A 7,544-nucleotide genomic window follows, 5' to 3' on the forward strand; every position below is an offset into this window, starting at 1 on the left:
ACTGGGGAAGATGGAGACCAAAGCCCTGAGGTAAATGTAGGGAAGTGGGTGACCTGAACGAAGTGCAAGCAGGAAGGGGCAACATGGGAGGCCTTCTCATTCTTCCTGAGAAAGTAGGGCAATTGGCCAGTTACCTCACGTGTCTATACATGAATGCATGGAGCCTGGGAAACAAGCAGGAAGAATCAGAAGTCCTTGCACAGTCCCAGAACTATGACATGATTGGAATAACAGAGACCCTGTGGGAAAGCTGACATGACTGAAGCACTGTCACAAATAGGCACAGACTGTTCAGGAAGGACAGGCCAGGTAAATGAGGAGGAAGAGTTGCATTTCATGTAAAAAGAGCTGTATGATTACTCAGAGCTCCAGTATGAAACTGGAAATAGGCCTGTTGGAAGTCTCTGGGTTAGGGTCAGAGGGTACAGCAACAAGGGTGATGTCATGGTGAGCATCTGATATAGACCACCAAACTAGGAGGATGTGCTGGATGAGTCTTTCTTCAAACTACCAGCAAAAGTTTCCTGGTCACAGGCCCTGGTTCTAATGGGGGGCTTCAATCACCCTAACATCTGCTGGGAGGACAGTACAGCAGTGCACAGACAATACAGGAAGTTTCTAGAGAGTGTTGGGGACAACTTCCTGGTGCAAGTGTTGATGAGACCAAGTATGAGCCATCCTTTTCTTGACCTGCTGCTCATGAACACAGAAGACTTGTGGGGAATGTAGTAGGGGATGGAAACTTGGGCAGTAGTGACCAAAAAATGATTGAGTTCAGGATCCTGAGGAAAGGAAAGAAGAACAGCAGAGTAAAGACCATGGACTTAAGACACCAGACTTTGATTTGCTTAGGGAACTCATGGACAGGATCCCTTGGGAGGCCAGTCTGAGGGGGAGAAAAGCTCAGGAGAGCTAGCTGTACTTTAAAGAAACCTTACCGAGGAGGCAAGAAAGAACCATTCCAATGTGCAGGAAGACTAGCAAGTATGGCCAAAGACCAGCTTGGCTTAGCAGGGAACCCTTCAGTGAGCTAAAACACAAAGGCAGCTTGTAAATGGAAACTTGGACAAACAACTAGGGAATAGTATAAGAATATTATTCAGGAATACAGAGATGAAATCAGGAAGGCCAAAGCACAACTGGAGTTACAGCTAGCAAGGGATGTGAAGTGTAACAAGGGTTTCTATATCAGCAACCAGAGGAAGAAAAGGGAAAGTGTGGGTACCTAACTGAATGGGGGAGGAAACTTGGGGCACTTACACACATGTGGGAAGCCAGCTTCAACACTGGAAATCCAGTGCATCAGAGCAGACTTGATTAATTGGGTCTGCTGGAGCACATAAACTGATGTGCGTTGGCAGCCTCATGCATCACATGCATCAGTGACACAGTGTGCCTCCACACGGAGAAAATAACAGCGATTCACTTTAAACTAAAACATGTTTGATGTGCTTTAGTTCAAAGCACACTGCCATTTTCTTGACACAGAGGCACGCTGCACTGCTGATACATGTGATGTGCAGGTGCTTTTAATTGGCACAACTCGCTAAGTAGAAGTGCCCAGCGCCACATAGGGAGCACATGTAAAAATGCCCCTAGTGACAGAGGATGAGGAAAAGGTTGGAGTACTCAATGCCTCTTTCACCTCACTCTTCACAGGCAAGGTCATCTCCCAGACTACTGCACCTGGCAGTACAGTTTGGGGAGAAGGTAAGCCGCCACCTGTGGTGAAAGAACAGGTTAAGGACTATTTAGAAGAGCTGGACATGTACAAATCTGTATGGCCAAATACAATGCAACTGAGGGGGCTGAGGAAGTTGGCCAATATGATTTCAGTGCCATTGGCCATCGTATTTGAAAACTCATGGCAAACAGGAGAGGTCCCAGACAAGGGCAAATATAGTACCCAAGGGAATTATAGATGTTAAAAATAAATGAAGCAGATCATTCTTGAGTGAATACACAAATGCTTCCTCCTCTGTTTCTGTAACTGATCACAACAAAAGTCTGGCTAAAATTAAAGCTTTTGTTGTACAGCAAAAAATTAAAGCATTTGTATATTCACTCAAGAATGATCTGCTTCATTTATTTTTAACATCTGTAATTACCCTGAACTTCTCTTTCAAAGAGGATAGTGTGTAGGAGCTTACCTAGGCAAGGAAAAAAGCGTACTTCAAGAAATGTTTAATAGTTAACTCTTTTATTCCTTAGTAAATGCTTCAGTTTATTTAGGTACTTGATGTACTGAGCCAAGGTTTTAGTTGTCTGGTTAAGACTATTACATATAAAAAAAATAGTTTTCACACAAATTTTAAAAAAATCTTTGCCTTTTTAGAATCTGTCTCTTGATAGTGGTTCATTTCTATACAGCAAGTGAAAAGCAAACATTTTTATGTAATACTTGAGGCAAGAAGGGACCACTATGATCAACAATCTACTCTGACCTCCTGTATAACTTCTTTCAATTACACCCAGAACACGGGATGTTTTTCTAAAAGGTATCTTTATTTAAAGTACTAACTGATGGATAATCCACCACAACCACTGTTAATATATTCTAATGGATTGCCGCCTTCACTACTAAAAACGCATGTTTAAATTTTAAGTCTGAAATTCTAGCTCCAGCTTCCTGACATTGAATCCTGTACTTTGTTTACTGGGCTGAAGAGCCTCTTACCAAGTTTCTGTTCCCATAAAAGTACTTACAGTGACTTTATCCATTAATCTTCTCTTTCATAGACTAGATTGATGGGAGCCTTTCTGATCAGGCATACATACTTAGGGATTTCCCAATGTAACACCATCTTTCCTGAACTGTGGAAACCAGAACTGAACACAGTACTTCAGAAGCAGTTACATGAGTGTCAAATAGAGGTAAATTAACATCCAAAGTCCTATTAAATATTCTCTTGTTCATACACCCAAGGATTGCGTTAGCCGTTTTGTCCATAGCATCTCCCTGGAACTTAACATTCAGCTGATTATCAACCAGAGCCTCAACCCTTCAGGATACTGCTTCTCCCTCCTATGAGTGACCTGCAAGCTTTTTCCTGGTTGCATAGCCTTACAATTGTCCATTTGGAAACAAATATGATTTGTTGGCGTTTAGTATACACTGTTATTAGAATCACTTGGTACCAGTGTCTATTCATTATTTACTTCTCTGCCAACAGGTCATTGGCAGATGTTTAGGAATTTCATTCTAAAAGCAAAAACTTTACTTTCTTAATTAGTTCCTTTCTGCCCTTCAAGATGCAGGAAGATATGCTCATAATCAGATGCTGTGTACCTAAAGCATCCATATTTGTAGCTTGTTTTCCAGACTACATACTACCAAGTGGTTCCTGCATTGGAACAAACCACCCTTGAAAATATAACCACAAAATATTTGCCCTCTGAGAAGCAAAGTCCCATGTAATATCTGGCAAATAAAATGTACATTAAAATCAAAGAATGGATTTGTCATGTATACCCCAGATTGATAGGTAGTCAATCTCTTCCTTGAATCTGTTCAGAAACTTGCAAGGAAACAAGATATGTAGATTGTTTACAGAACCCACCTGAATCAAAACCAAAGAAGGTGGAAAGCAAATTCTAACTAAGACGTTACAGCACACTCAGTCAGAAAACAGGTAAGTCCAATATAAATATAGCAGCAGTGGGAGCCACCCCCTTCCAGATCAGCTTCCCGCAGCTCCATCCTGTGCCCTGCACTACTGCCCCAGCTGGGCAACGCCTACTCCTGTCCCTGCCCCAGCCCCATTCCCTCCCTCACTGTGGATGCCTTGATCTGCCCCCTCCACGCCTCTTCCCCCCCAACAGACTTACCACCTGGATCCCCCCAACAGACTTACCACCTGGATGCTGCTCTCCAAGTTTCCAGGTTGCATATCGGCAGTCGGATTAGTACTGGTTAACAATCAAGCAGTTAACAATCAGCCATCAGTACTGAGCAAAAAAATCTTCATCGGTGCACCTCTAATGAATATACAGGTCCACCGTGGTAATCCGGAGGCTGACAGTTTGGAAGTACGGTGCAACAGACTGGATCAAGAGGCAAACTGGCTTATGCAGTAATCTTCCTTCACCCTATGTTTTGCCTTATCTGGTCACACTTCAAAGCCCTCAAACTCCTCTTCTCTATACCACCATAAGCTGTCCCTGCCTACCAGACAGCAAAATAATTAGCTGCATTCACATGTCTTCAGGGATCAAAACAGAAGTCATTCTTTTTAACCACATCACACCAGCACCAAAGAGCAGCTGTTGAACTAGGCAACAGCACCAAGTCAGAGAGAATGGAATAATAATTTAAGTACCAGATTCAAAGTACACAGACTTCCTGGCCATAGTCAAACAAATTATACTTTAGTCAAACACAATACTATTAATACCAAGCTGTTATAGAACTCTATTTAATCAGCAGAAACCAAAGTATGCTGACCCCTTTGAAGATGGAGAAACAAGGAACAAAGCAGTGAACTGACTTGTCTAAAGCCATCCAACAGGCCACAGGCAGAGCCAGAAAGAGGAAGTGCCTGTCCAATATTCTATTTTCTGAGTCATGCTACCTTCAAGCACAGAAGTTACTGGGCTCAATATAGAGTGCTGGAGTGAAATTATCTGGCCTTTAATACGGGTACGGTCACAATAGACCATGGGTGTCAAACTCATCTGGCCCCACAGACCAGATGAGTAGTGTGGGGCTGGCCTGTAGACCAGATCAAGCCCATGGACTTCCCTTCCCTCCCCTAACCCCCTCTCCAGCCTACTGGATGCAGGATCTGCTTCAGCTGGTTTGGGACCCGTGTTGCACACACATCCTGAAGCAGTTGGAATAGGCAATGGATGCAGCACAGTTCAGGTCCCAAGGTGGCTGAAGCAGGCGCTAGATGTGGTGGGGATCCCAGAGCTTCCAAGATGGGCATCATGTGCAGCAATGCATTCTGGAGTAGGCACCATGTGGGGCACAGTACAGCCAGGACAGGTACCATGTGTAGCGTAGCATCCACTTCAGCCAGTCTAAGATCTGTGCCACAAGTGCCCACCTGTGCAGCACAGTACCAGAGCAGCCTGGGCAGGCACTACCTGCATCATGAAGCCTGGGCCCTGCCCAAGGTGCTAGTCCACCATGTGCCATGCCCTGTGTGGGTCTGCTTAGGCCCAGGGGAGGCATAGATGGCATGACTCTGCCATGTCTGACACCCCTGCACTAAGCAATTTTGCAAGTTCCTCTGGGTTTTAGGAACCTGATTGATGCATTGACTCATGTTGGAGTTGTTCTGCCTTTGGAAAGAGATTGAACACTCTGCTGCTAGGCACATTCTTTTTCTTACAAATGTATAAACAGCTCTCAAGCCCTAGATGAGGAAGCTCTGTCCAGACACCAGGCTTGTAAACATAGCATGCAAGAAGACCGGGAAGTTGCAGAGGAACACTAGAGAAGAAGTCAAGGAAACAAGTTAGAGACAAAACTTTCCACATTGTTCTTAACAAAATGAAGAGCAGGGATAAGACACAGACTCTAGGTCGAGACTAGAGTAATCATTGTGAGTAATAAAAAACCACAAAGGAACCAAGTTTTTGAACATCCCTATGATCAAACTGCCAACATTACTGAGAAAGTGTTATTTTTGTACTGCAAACAAGAATAGGTCTTCTGCGTATACTTACACTTCCTCCTAAATTAAGATAAATTAGTTTGTCATCCTCTCTGAATAAATGACACAGTAATCTAAATGCCAGAGTGATTGATAAATTACAGCCTTCAGAAACGCATATCTAGAATCCACTGTGATGACCATATGTTAGAATTTCACAGAGTAACATCATGAATCTCCTGAATTTTCCCCATTATTAAATAGGCACTGCTTTACACGTGAACCTCAAAGTAAGCTGGCATCCTCTTCTATTTTTCTTTCATAAGGCCATGGGGATTGTTTTGGCATCTTTGCTTGCCTGTTATTGATGTATACTAATGAACAGTGCACTCAAGTTTGGCTATCACAAACAGCATCACTTCCTCAGCAGTTTCTCATGCACATGTTCTGAAGTCCTCAGGGAACAAGGACAGGGCCTCTTGGCTGCCAGCTCTTAAATGGCAGAATACTGCACTCTTGCTCCATTTGCATTATTTTAAGTCTAGTCTGACCTATACCTCCAGAACCCCATGCCAACGATTGCCACCCTAATTCAGCTTCACGTCAATTAAAAGAAAAAACACAAAGGATAAAAACAAGTCATGGGACTTTGGCAATATAGAAGATGTTTATAAGATGCCAGTTAGATGGCCTGATAGATAATAGATTAATTTGAAACAACTGTCACAGCATCAGCCCATTTCCTATTTTCCCTGTCAAATTGATACTGAAGAGAGACTTTTACAATTCAGCATCCCAATTTGCATGAGGTGTATACTTTAGTTCTTCAGAATAACATCCTGCATGTCTTTGGAATTCCATATTCCACAGCCAGGGCCTGGAAGGGAAGGAACTTATCATATCAATCAGCAAAAGCTACTAAGATCACCTTATGAGCTACAGAAAAAAAACACTTTTGTAAGTATTAATCAGAGTAAACAAGTCTCCTATTGATAGGAGAAACACAGGGGAACATGATGGATGGAACTAAACAGAAGCATCAGCTAGGAAGCATCTACCACCACATAAATTCCAGAGTAGAGTTAAACAGAAATCAGACAAAAGAGTCTTTTTATTGAAGCAGTTCCAGGCAAGAAAAAGATCTTTTCTGTGAGGCAAAATGTGACCATAGAGCCAGGGGAGATTTTGGGGCCTGCCAGCCTGTAAACTACAGACTCATTGATTCATTAAGAAAAATCAGGGTCTCTGTGAGGCATAAGTTTTTTGGTAAGTTCTACTGGTTTGTGACACTGTCCCAACTGCAGGTGGTGACAGCAGTCTCTTGGTGTCTCCAAGGAGATACTGTCCTCTTACTGCAAGGCATTACACTCCTTGTCTTTAACTCTGGAGTCAGATTCTGGCTGAACTGAATCATTTCCCTGCCAGAGGACATTAGCCTCCTCTGTAATGTTTGTGAACACCACACACCTTGTACTGTTTACATTGTCAAAGAGCATTAAGAGAAAGTTAAATGCAGAGACAGAACAAACCTTCCTGGCGTGAAAAAGTCAAATGCTCCAAGTTTTAGAGATTCGACTTAATGGTTGGTTTCTGCTCACAACCACTCATCCCCAGAAGCTCCCTTTTCCTGCCAAGGAGCCCTGTCAGATGTTTCAGGCCCATCACTTAAGGGTTTATTAAACCCCATCAGGCAGAAAAACAGGTTTTGATTTTTCTTTCATTCTTGGTGAGATGCTCTTGTCAGGACAAACTCCATCCTGCTGCACACGCAGCCCAAAGACCAGAGCTGTGAGCTAAAAGCCCTGAGGACCCAAGAGGGCGGGTGGCAGCTAGGCACCACGTCCCACCTGAGCGCACGCACAGGCCCATGACCCAGCCAGCACCGGAGCCAGGCGCTTCACTGTCTACACTGCAGGTACAGGGATGAATGGCAGGGTTGCTTCT

The 7,544-nt window shown here is 43.5% G+C and overlaps 1 protein-coding gene across 8 annotated transcripts in view; it reads right to left on the bottom strand.

The window, feature by feature from the left end:
• Positions 1-7,544, bottom strand: part of MGRN1 (mahogunin ring finger 1) — a 213,561-nt gene that overhangs the window by 205,451 nt on the left and 566 nt on the right. The gene's annotated exons all lie outside the window — the stretch shown is intronic.

The sequence above is a fragment of the Gavialis gangeticus genome, unplaced genomic scaffold, assembly GCF_001723915.1.
Source record: "Gavialis gangeticus isolate Ggan-Ray unplaced genomic scaffold, GavGan_comp1, whole genome shotgun sequence".
NCBI classification, from domain to species: domain Eukaryota; kingdom Metazoa; phylum Chordata; order Crocodylia; family Gavialidae; genus Gavialis; species Gavialis gangeticus.